Here is a 12805-nt window from a genome sequence, read left to right as displayed (position 1 = left end):
TCCTTCAATACTTCAAATATTTTATAGAAATAATCTGAAAATTTATTTTCACATCATCATCCATGTAGGTATATTTTACCTATATATTATGTCTCTCTCTCTCTCTTTTTTTTTAGAGATTTTATTTATTTGACAGAGAGCGAGAGTGAGAGCAGGAACACAAGCAGGGAGAGTGGGAGAGGGAGAAATAGGCTTCCCGCCAAGCAGGGAGCCAGATGCAGGGAGCCATATGCTGGGCTCCATCCCAGGACCCTGGGATCATGACCTGAGCTGAAGGCAGACGCTTAACAACTGAGCCACCCAGGCGCCCTATTATGTCTCTTCTAAAAACATTTTCTCGGTAATTAATTACATGAACATTTACAGCCACAGTGAAGTAATTTAACTTTGTTTTACTGGGTTCATTGCTCCTAACCATTTTGTGTCTGCGATCACACCCATTTCTTGAGTTTTTTATTTGGATTAATTTGTCATTTGGCTGGAGTAATTTTTCTTCCTCAAGTAATTTTTCCTGAAAGGGTAAATGAGTGGACAGTATTATTGGTACCACCAGTGACTTTCATATTATTATACCTAACAATCAGTTCTTTGTCCTCATCTTAAGCTTTCTGTAGCAACTGACAGTCACTTTCTCTTATATTCATTTGGCTTCTAAGATGCCACTTTAAAACAGTTCTCCTTTTATCTTAACTATAGAGAACAATCAGATGGTTACCAGAGGGGAGGTGTGTGGGGGGATGGGTGAAGTAGATGAAGAGGGTTAAGAGTACTCTTATCTTGATGAGCGCTGTGTAATATATGCAACTGTTGAATCACTATATTGTACACCTGAAATTAATGTAACACTGTTAACTATAATGGAATTAAAAAATTTAAAAATTCTCCTTTTAGCTCACTGGACTGTATTTCTTTGCCAGTTCTTCTTTATCTCCCTAGTCTCTTTATGTTGAGATGTCTCAGGGCTTGTTTTTCAACTCTGCTTTCTTCTGTTTACTCTTATTCCCTAGGTGATCTCATTTAGGTTCATGGCTTTAAATGCCATCTATATAAATCCAAAGTGTACATCTTCAGCTCTTATGAATGTGAATGAATACCTCCTACTGTATACTTGATATCTGAAAATTAACATGCCCCAAACTGAACTCTCATTTTCCCTACCCAAACCTGAACTTTCTTTCTTTCTTTTTTTTTTTCCCATTAAACTTTTGTTTTAATGGGTCTCAAAATTCTGTGACAGATTTTTGGTCAAGTTGTTTCCATTAAAAAGTACTGATTTTAAAAACTAGTAACTTAAAACTGCCACACACACACACACACACAAAACAAATGGTCCACAAAACATTCTCCTTTCCTTCTGAAGGTTTTACGATGCATTGTTATCATTAACCAGTCTCTTACTCTTAAACTTAAATGGCCAATTGACACAAACAGTTCTGAGACCGTTCTTCCACCACTGATTAAGACTGGGGCGGGGGCAGGTATTGGGGATACTATTCATTTAGCCTTCTGAGCTTTCTGGGCAGACTTGGCTGACCTTGCCAGCTCCAGCTGCCGTCGTGTCCACTGCTTTGATGGCACCCACAGCAACCGTCTGACTCATGTCACGAACAGCAAAATGGCCCAGAGGAGGAGAGTCAGAGAAGCTCTCAACACACATAGGCTTGCCAGGAACCATATCAACAATGGCAGCATCACCAGATTTCAAGAACTTGGGACCATCTTCCAGCTTTTTTCCAGAACGACAATCTATCTTCTCCTTCAGCTCAGCAAACTTGCAAGCAATGTGAGCTGTGTGACAATCCAGCACAGGTGCATATCCTGCACTGATTTGGCCTGGATGGTTCAGGATAATCACCTGAGCCGTGAAGCCAGCTGCTTCCACTGGTGGGTCATTTTTGCTGTCACCAGCCACATTGCCACGACGAACATCTTTGACAGTACGTTCTTGACATTGAAGCCCACGTTGTCCCCAGGAAGAGCCTCACTCAAAGCTTCACGGTGCATTTCAACAGACTTTACTTCAGTTGTAACATTGACTGGAGCAAAGGTGACCACCATGCTAGGTTTAAGAACACCAGTGTCCACTTGGCCCACAGGGACAGTACCAATACCACCAATTTTATAGACATCCTGGAGAGGCAGACGCAGGGGCTTGTCAGTTGGACGAGTTGGTGGCAGAATGCAATCCAGAGCTTCAAACAGTGTGGTTCCACTGGCATTCCCATCTTTACAGGTGACTTTCCATCCCTTGAACCAAGGCATGTTAGCACTTGGCTCCAGCATGTTGTCACCATTCCAACCAGAAATTGGAACAAATGCTACTGTGTCAGGGTTGTAGCCAATTTTCTTAATGTAGGTGCTGACTTCCGTAACGATTTCCTCGATCTCTTCTGGCTGTAGGGTGGCTCAGTGGAATCCATCTTGTTAACACCAACAATTAGTTGTTTTACACCCAGTGTGTAAGCCAGAAGGGCATGCTCACAGGTCTGCCCATTCTTGGAGATACCGGCTTCAGATTCACCAACACCAGCAGCAACAATCAGGACAGCACAGTCAGCCTGAGATGTGCCTGTAATCATGTTTTTGATAAAGTCTCTGTGTCCTGGGGCATCAGTGATGGTCACATAATACTTGCTGGTCTCGAATTTCCACAGGGAGATATCAGTGGTGATACCATGTTCACGTTTAGCTTTCAGTTTATCCAAGACCCAGGCATACTTGAAGGAGCCCTTTCCCATCTCAGCAGCCTCCTTCTCAAATTTTTCGATAGTTCTTTTGTCGATCTCACCACATTTGTAGATCAGATGACCAGTAGTGGTAGACTTGCCTGAAGCTACGTGTCCAATGACGACGATGTTGATGTGAGTCTTTTCCTTTCCCATTTTGGTTTAGGTTGAGTGGTGGTTTTCACGACACCTGTGTTCTGGCGGCAAACCCGTTGCAGAAAAGCCAAACCTGAACTTTCTTAAGTATTACTTGTCTTATTAAGTGTCAAATTTAGCATTTCCAGTTGCTTAAGCCAAAAACATTGAAGTCATCCAGCTCATCAAGCAATATAAAAACTTTTGGTTGTCGAATTCACTGGAAGATCTTGTAAGCTCTATCATCCAAAATATATCCAGAATTGGACCATTTCTTACCATCATCCTGGTTACTACCCTTGTCTAAGCTACTAGCATCTATTTCTGTTGCTGCATAGTCTCCTAGCTGGTTTCTCCATTTTTACCTTTGGCCCTCCACAGCCCATTCTAGCAGCCAGCCAGCATCCATTTCACTAAGAGTAAAAGTCCATATCCATGTGATGGTCTACAAGATCTGTACCCACCCCCCACTCTGAACTCATCTTCCCCTAACAATCTCCTCCTCATCCACTCTTCTCTAGCCTCATTGATCTCCTTGTTGTTCCTCCTTCATAGCAGGTGTTTATTTCAAGGCCTTTGCATTTGCTGTTCTTTCTGCCTGAATGCTTTCTCTCAGATTTCAACATGGCTCCCTCCTTCACTTCCTTCAGGTTTCTGCTCATAGGTCGCCTTATCTACAGTGCTTGGAATGTGCCTCACATGTTGTAATTCCTCCATAAACATTTGTTGATGTCTGTGCATAGTTGAAAAATGTTTTTATCAAGAATGGGTAGGGATGCTTAGGTGGCTCAGTGTTAAGTCTGCCTTCAGTTCAGGTCATGATCCCGGGTCCTGGGATCGAGTCCCACATCTGGCTCCCTGTTCAGTGGGGAGCCTGCTTCTCCCTCTGCCTGCTGCTCCCCCTGCTTGTGCTTGATCACTCTCTCTCTCTCTCTCTCCCTCTCCCCCTTTCTCTCTCTGACAAATAAATAAAATCTTTAAAAAAAAAAGAATGGGTGTAAAATTTTATGTCCTAATCCTTTTTTCTTAGAATTATGATCAGACCAATTTTTAAGAATCTTTTTGGGGAAAGATATTTAATAAATGGTAGCTATTATTTTTAAGGATGACATTTTCTGTTACTTTGATTATCTTTTTTTTTTACTCCAGTAAACATTTATTAAGGGTCTACCATGTATTGGGCATGTGCTAGGTATGTGTGTGAGGAGGATAAAGATGGATAAGATAAGTCACTTATTCTCTAGGAGTTTATACTCTAATTGGGGGGAAATTATAATATACTAGGAATTGTGGATAAGTAACACTGTAAAATATATATTTATGTTATTGGTATATATTTATATCTATAGTTATATTTATCTTTACTCAAATTATTTTTGTATCCATCCATCATCCATCCATCCATCCATCCATCCACCCACCCAGCCAGCCAGCCAGCCAGCCAGCCAGCTATCTAATCAGTGGAGCCTTGTTTCCTTTTTGCCCTGAGTTGAAGAGAAGAAAAAAATGGTCTTGGATGAACCTACTCTGGATAAGCATTGGTTGATGTTAATTTACCATGATTATAGTGGGTCAGGCAGCTCTATTGTTTAAAAATGTGTTGCAAAGTGCATGAATAAAATACTTTTCCCGTGTGGACCAAGGCTGAAGCTCTACTCCCCTATAGGTTTTATAATGTTGCTCTAGATAATGTGTACTGTTAAATTATGACTCATCCATATGATAAAATAGTGTGAGGTTATTACATCATTCTAAAAGAATACTTGACATTCTTATAATTTGTTAAGTAGGGAAAAATTCATATAAAATGCTATTTAGTATAGTCTATATGCATTGAAGATGACTGGAAGAGAATATGCCAGAAAGTTCACAGTAGCTATTTTGGGGTAAAGGGATTATAGCTGGTTTTGATTGTATGCTTTATATGTAGTTTTTCTTAAGTTTTCTAATATGAATGTCTATTACTTTTTTCCTTTTTTTTTTAAATTGTGGTAAAATCCGCATCATGATTCACTTTTCCCTCGCTGCTTTCAAAATTATGTCTTTGTCTTTTGCAAGTTTGATTATACTGTGTCTTAGTGTGAGTCTCTTTGAGTTCATTTTGTTTGGAATTTGTTGGGTTTCTTGGATTTTACATTCATGTTTTTCATCAAATTTGGGAAGTTTTCAGCCATTATTTTTTCAAATTTTGACTCTGCCTCTTTCTCTCTCTCTTTCCTGGATAATGAAAACATCTGTCTTTCACTTTATAATGAAATCGTCTTAAGGGTATCATAAAATTGTTTTTTTAGTGAATGAATGAATGCCAGGGAGAGGGAAAACTGGGTATTGTGTGGATGGACAAGAATTTGTTTGTTGGTTATCTACCCCAACACTTCTGGGTATGGAGATAGTATGGATAGTGGATGTGGCACACCATCCAGCATTCTAAAACAATGTTTTCAAAGTGTGGTCCTGACCAGCCACATCAGCATCAATATCAGCATCACTGAGCAACCTGTTGGGCAAATTCTACTCAGGGAGATAGTCTTCTTCATTTAAGAGGTCCTCCAGATGATTCTGATGTGTGCTAAAATTTGAGAACCACTGTTCTATAGGAAGGGATCCTTAACTTGAAGTTTAATATCTACACCATTCCCCTCTGTCCTTTGCTCTATTTGAAAGTTTTCCCTATTTTTGTATTATAGGAAGGGAATATTTCATATCTTTTTACCCTGTCAGATTGATCCTTGCAACATCTGGATGAAGTTGCAAGGAATCTGAGGCATAGAACTTAAATAAATATTCATAGGCTATGGAGGCAGTGTCAGAAATAAGAGTCAGGTCTTCAGATTCAGAACATACATGCTCAGGTTTTCCTATCAAGGAGGGCACGTACTGCATGGAGCACTGGGTGTTCTACGCACACAACGAATCATGGAACCCTACATCAAAAACTAATGATGTAATGTATGGTGACTAACATAACATAATAAAAAAAAACCCAAACTGACAAATTGTAAAAATTTATCATAGAAGCTTTTTGTTCATGTTTTTGTTTTCTTTTGCGTTTAATTATCCAAATATTAATTGATGTTAATTAATTAAAAATCGTTATTAGATAAAAATTGTTTTGTTGCTGTTTTGCTCTCATATTGTCACATCCTGTTGCTGTTTATTGTTAGTTGTAGGTACCCGTACTGACTGGCAGAGGAAACCATTTAGGGCCCTCAGGGTTAATCTAGAGAACCTAGGCTTTCTCTTGGTTACTTTTTAGCAAAGTCCTGTTTTACCTTCAAAGGTAAGACAAATCAAGACCAGTGCTTTGAGATGTTTATTTGATTTCATCTTTATTTTCTTTTGACGTTATATTTATTTTCCAGTAGCTGTGGTGAAGTGAAAACCAACAAAAAAATCAAGAACAAGTGTTTGAGGACAAAAATCAGTTGAGATTTAGGGCAGTACAAGGTGTGGATAAAATACACTGAAATACATGCCACCTAGAGCAAACAGGTAAAATAGAACAGTTGGAGTTCAAGTGTTCCAGAAGCTGATATGAATGGAAAACTCATCAGCTAAAGCAATTTATCTAAAGGCCAAATGAATCCATTTTCTTGCACAAAATGGATATCTAGTATATACCATTAAAAGTAAAGGTTTCTTAGGTTAATACCCATTAGAAGAACAGGCTTTTTAAGAAAAGAAATACTCATTTTACTGTCACTGTTGTATTTTCTAAATTTGAATTGGTTCTGTGTTTTGGGATTAAATTGCTCTTTGATGGATAAATGCTAGCTGAAATAAACATGCTAATTATGTTTTCTGTTATCATAATGCCTTTTCAAATAATTTATTTTTAATTAACTTTCTTGTATGGCATATAAGTTCTTGTCTTCAACCTTTCTATTAGCAGAATTTTAATTCTAGGCATTTTCATCTTTTTCTGCCTCTTCCTTTTTTTTTTAAGCTTTTTTTTTTTTTAAAGATTGTATTTATTTATTTGACAGAGAGACACAGCAAGAGAGGGAACACAAGCAGGGGGAGTGGGAGAAGGAGAAGCAGGCTTCCCGCGGAGCAGGGAGCCTGATGTGGGGCTCGATCTGAGGACCCTGGGATCATGACCTGAGCCGAAGGCAGACGCCCAACGACTGACCCACCCAGGCGCCCTGCCTCTTCCTTTTTAAATCTACCTTTTAAACTTAAAAAAGTTGGTAAGAAGGGGGTGTGTGATTTTTAAAGCAGAATAAAATCTCAGATAAACTTCTTTGACTTCCTCATATAAGCAAATAATCTCAGTTTTAAACAGGTTTCCTATTTCTATGTAGGCAAAGACTACTGTCCATAGTTTGGAAGCCTGTCCTAGACTGTGAAGCCAGAATAGATATGATACCTTGACAGGATTTGATTTGGAGAGTTTTGTAGATTGGCACAAGGCGCTAATGAGGGAAAGGTGTTGTTTTGATATCCTAGGATGTCATTTGCTTCCTGTTCTTCTGTAAGTAAGGCCTGGGGCTTTACCCTAAACAGATATTTAATGCATTTTATTCCAGTAACATCACCATCATCATCATCAATGATAACATATATTTAGGGCTTACAATGTGCTAGACACTGTACTAGGTATTTATATATGTTACCTGCTTATTCTTCATAGCAGTCCTATTGCAAAAGGGATATTATTTTCCCCATTTTATTTTATTTTTTATTTTTTATTTATTTATTCATGAGAGACAGAGAGAGAGAGGCAGGGGGAGAAGCAGGCTCCCAAGGAGCAGGGAGCCCGATGCGGGACTCGATCCCAGGACCCTGGGATCATGACCTGAGCCGAAGGCAGACACTTAACCATCTGAGCCACCCAGGCACCTGTCCCCATTTTAGATGGGAAAACAGAGGTTCACAGAGGTTAGCAACTTGCCCATTGTCTCAGTTAAAAAGTGGCAGCCCTGGGATATGAACCCAGATCTACTGGACTCCCAGGCCCCAGCTCTTAAGCATTAGGCTGTAATACTTCACAAGAAATTCATTATAGTACCAGAAAAAACAGATCTCACAACATGATATAGTGGGAAATAGATGCATAATCTAAAGCCAAAAATTGTCTTAGAGAGATCACTGTCTAGGATAATGCTTATATTTCTAAAAAGAGAAAGTCGAGGTCTAGAGAAGTCATGGGACCTGGTCATGTTCACACAGTTAGTGTAGGGTAGAACCAATGTAGAGCCCAGGTCTCTTGACTTTTAGATTGGTGCTATTCCCACTCCCTCTCCCTTCATGTGTCTATCCTCCTGGTAGGGGAGTACTTAGTGTAATCCCAGTGTAGAAAAGGAACAAATGGTAAGGGTATGAAGGGTATGACTATGGCCTATTGTGTTCAGAAGTTGAGCTCAAGTCAATGGGCCAAATTCTTCCTGACCTTGTTTTTTAAAAGTATCAGTGCTGCATTGCTGTCAGCTGCCATTATAACTAGATGTTTTCCGCCCTGTTTGACTGTAATGGCTTATTGTCATATGCACTTTACCTTAGGGAGTGGAGAGGGAGAGAAGGAGGTGAAGGAAGGGAGGGAGGGAGAGCGAGAGGGTGAGAGAGAGGGAGAGAGACAGACTATAACATCTTTCATGATATGAGTGATTCCCCTGTGCTATTCCTGGAGCAAGCTTGCAATGTGAGATGGGAACCTGCTGTTCCTCAGTCATCTTGGTTGCTTTGTGCCTTGTGCTCATGTTGTGAGCCTTTTGCCATTCTTGGTGTTATTTTGGTGTTGAAAGATATGTGATTTTGTACAACACGCTCCGACTTCTTCTTCTGGTTTACAGCAGAAAGATAAAAGCCTGATTCAGTGCTGGAGGAAGGACTGGCTGAGAGATGTTACAATCTGTATTCCCATGACCCTTTCCAAGAGATCCTAAGGGTAATTCTGACCATGTGATTTACTAACCTTACTTCATATTAAGTTACTTTACTGAATTTCCTTTTTGCATTTTTTTCCTAGCTCTAATATATAACATTGTCTTTCAGGATAAGTGTTCTTTCCCCATTGTGGCCCACTTTGATATCACTCTCCATTATAAAAAGCATGTTCTGCTAGTCAGTCATTCTCAATCTCATTACACCCCAACTGAATCCTGTTCACCTTGGAACATTGTTTTTACAGGTTGAAACTGATTCATTGATAAGCATGGAATTTTGACGTTTCAATCACCTGAATGTCCATCTAATAGTTCTGAGAACTGTATTTTATTTTCCTAGTTTTTTGGTGACTCTTCTCCCTCATTGAAGTTAAGCTTACAAAACAGTAACTTCTAGGGCTATCTTTTTTTAATAGTCCTAATCAAAATCATAGTGTATTTATAACTTTTATACATTATAGATACTCTGTTTTAAATAATTAGGACAAGTGATCATCAAGAGATTTAAGCAATTTCTGGGGCGCCTGGGTGGCTCAGTCGTTAAGCGTCTGCCTTCGGCTCAGGTCATGATGCCAGGGTCCTGGGATCGAGCCCCGCATCGGGCTCCCTGCTCAGCGGGAAGCCTGCTTCTCCCTCTCCCACTCCCCCTGCTTGTGTTTCCTCTCTCGCTGTGTCTCTCTGTCAAATAAATAAATAAAATCTTTAAAAAAAAAAAAAAAAAAAAGAGATTTAAGCAATTTCTTTTAGTACCCTAAGAGAAAGTCATCATCTACAGATTCAAATCTATGTAACTTTTTATATTATCTTTCACTGATTCTTTTCCATCCTTAGTTCTTGTTCCCTTTAATAACAGTTTTCTGTTGTTAAGATTCTAGTATTGGCTAACCTTTTTCCCATTTACTTTTTTTTTAAATTTAATTTTATTATGTTATGTTAGTCACCATACATTACATCATTAGTTTTTTTTTTTTTTTAAAGATTTTATTTATTTGACAGAGAGAAAGCCAGCCAGAGAGGGAACACAAGCAGGGGGAGTGGGAGAGGGAGAAGCAGGCTTCCCACGGAGCAGGGTGCCTGATGCGGGGCTCGATCCCAGGACCCTGGGATCATGACCTGAGCCGAAGGCAGACGCTTAACGACTGAGCCACCCAGGCGCCCCTACATCATTAGTTTTTGATGTAGTGTTCCATGATTCATTGTTTGCATATAACACCCAGTGCTCCATTCAGTACGTGCCCTCCTTAATACCCATCACTGGGCTAACCCACCCACCCAACTCCCTCCCCTCTAAAACCTTCAGTTTGTTTCTCAGAGTCCATAGTCTCTCATGGTTCATCTCCCCCTCTGATTTCCGCCCCCCTTCATTTTTCCCTTCCTGCTATCTTCTTTTTTTTTTTTTTTTTTTTAGCATATAACGTATTATTTGTTTCAGAAGTACTTTTTGATGGGAAAAGTAGAACTAGAGAAAACATTTTTTTAAAAAGATTTACTTATTTGAGAAGAGAGCGCATGCACTAGTGGAGTGTTGGGGGAGGGGCAGGAGGAGAGGGAGAGAGAGTATTAAGCAGACTCCATGATGAGCAAGGAGCCTGATGCGGGGCTTAGTTGCACAACCCTGAGATCATGACCTGAGCCGAAGTCAAGAATCAGATGCTCAACCAACTGGGCCACCCAGGCACCCCTAGAGAAACATATTTTAAAAACTTTTAAGAATACCACAAATATGTAACACAAGACAGAACACCCAAGATAGAAGCCATAATCTTTTTCTAACTCCAGAATCATCACTTTTGCCATATTCTGTTCATTCGAAGCAAGTCACTTGGTCCAGCACACATTCAAGGGGAGAGGTATTATAAGGGCATAAATACCAGGAGGCAGGGGTACCTGGGTGGCTTAGGCAGTTAAGCATCCAACTCTTGGTTTCAGCTTAGGTCATGATCTTGGGGTTGTGAGATCAAGCCCTGAATCTGGCTCCATGCTCAGTGGGGAGTCTGCTTGAGATTCTCTCTCTTCATTTCCCTTTGCCCCGCCGCCCCCCACCCCGTGCTCACACTCTCTCTCTCCAAAAATACATACTTGGATGCAACAAAAGCATAGTGTCCATGGAACATGGAAAGCAGTAAGAGTACAAATTTGAGGTAATTCCTTGAGTTTCAACACTAGAACAGTAGCATGACTTTGTAAAAATACAGATACTAAGAAGCAGCTTGGGATAAAAATTAAAGAAAAATTTTTTATCGTCATTTCCAGTCTACTTAGAAAAAAAATCACATCAAAAACAGAATAATTATGAAATTTATGTTTAAGAAATTATCATAAAATTAGAAAGACTTATGCATGCTTTTCTTTTTCACTCAAGTTTGTATTTTTTATTCTGCATTTCTTCATTTTTCTTAATTGACAATTTAGTGTTTTCCCTCTTAGGTATATATTATATTTTATTTGTTTTGTTTTATCTATTGCTGAGATTCAATATTTTCTTCATTAAAAACTAACTTGCCAAATTCCCTTCCAAGTATTGTCACTATGTTTAATGAAAGGACTATTTACAAAAGTCAGAGTTAAGGAAAATCAAAAAGGGATGGGTCAGCACCAGTGGGAAGCTGTCACTACCCCTAAGCCTTAAAGCAAGGGCTATCATGTTAGTGGAAACCAGCAAGAGCTGAAGATAGGAGAAAGGCACTGCTCTACAGGAACAGGAATACAGCCACTGCCAGCCTGTAGTTTGGCCGGGAGGAATCCAAGGAGATAAATGTCTTAACTTCATTCTCTTCCCACCTTCTGATCTGCTTCCCATTGGCCAGACCCAATGAGAAGCCAGAAAGCAAGGGAGTCCAACTGATGCTGGGTATATAGATCAGTCTCTCAGGGCAGAGCATGGGAGAGGGTGGAGAATGATTCTGGAGGGGCAAAAGAAGAATATTCAGCAAAGAAAGAAAAGTCTTTTTATTTCTTTGTATTGTCCTTGTTTGGAATATGAACCCCTTTGGATGTACTCACTGTCTACTCTAAAAAGTTCTGAATTTTTGCTAGTCTTTAAAGAATGACCCTATAATGGTTACAACTAACTCAAAAAACTTGGCCTTAGGCTTTCTTTTTTAAGTATTAGATCATGTTTATATTAGATTCTATTTATGATCAAAGTCATGACCTAAGAGTTGCTTTTACTGTGGATGTTTGTCCTTAAAATGACTTACAAGGAAGAAATATGGATCCTTGTTAAATTTGGAACAATAAGAAATGGATACCATGCTGTTTATTGCAAATAAATAATTTTTGTTAAATAGTTGTTATCAGTTTCTTGAGCCCTGTTTTATAAATACCCATAAACTTGGAGGAGAAAGTCTGCTTAACATAACTTGAGACTAAATGTAATCTACTTATCACTACTCTCCTTTTTTAAAAGCATATCTTATATTTGGAAACAGTAATGATTATACAGAAGCAAAGAGGGTTGATGAAGTTTATTCACCAAATATTTATGGAGGCCTGTCTACTGAACGTGAATGCATGGAGATAAATAGTGTAGGAGTATGACGATCACCATGATAGTCTTTGCTCTCAAGCATTTCACCACCAAGTAGGGCAGTTAAATGTTTAAACAACTGACAGCAATGATGGGCAGAGTCCCATATACTCTGTTGGAGATATAGTCTCTTACACTCCTTTAGAAGAGTACAGAGTGATCACAAAGGAGCTAGAGTTCAGGGGAGCCTTGAGTAGTGAGTATGATAATACAATAGAGGAGAGGGGAATTCATTTTGGGCTCAGGGACCGGCATGAATAAGGCACAGATGAATAAAAATACAAATGTGAAGGCAGGTGAACTCTTGTATGTACAAGCAATGATAATAGTGAAGGGTGCTCAGAAGCATTTAGTAGAAGAGCATGCCAGCAAGAGAGAATAGGGCTGGCTTGTCAAGGTCCTTGAATGCTTTGTTAAGAACTTTACATTTTGTATATGGCCTCTAACGATTTTTTTTTGAAAGGGGGAGATAAATAGTGGTGAAGGTAAGGGGTCGTCTTGAGATGTAAGAGAATGGTACACAGAGACTT

At 39.4% G+C, this 12805-nt stretch overlaps 1 protein-coding gene and 1 pseudogene across 2 annotated transcripts in view; one reads left to right on the top strand and one right to left on the bottom strand.

Moving 5' to 3' along the window:
- Positions 1-12805, top strand: part of PPM1L (protein phosphatase, Mg2+/Mn2+ dependent 1L) — a 301867-nt gene that overhangs the window by 132883 nt on the left and 156179 nt on the right. The gene's annotated exons all lie outside the window — the stretch shown is intronic.
- On the bottom strand, positions 1401-2934 carry LOC118553756 (elongation factor 1-alpha 1 pseudogene; annotated as a pseudogene).

The sequence above is a fragment of the Halichoerus grypus genome, chromosome 1 (assembly GCF_964656455.1).
Source record: "Halichoerus grypus chromosome 1, mHalGry1.hap1.1, whole genome shotgun sequence".
Taxonomy (NCBI): Eukaryota; Metazoa; Chordata; class Mammalia; order Carnivora; family Phocidae; genus Halichoerus; species Halichoerus grypus.
Note: the sequence above shows the minus strand (reverse complement) of the source record. Positions and strands in the feature narration are given on the sequence as shown.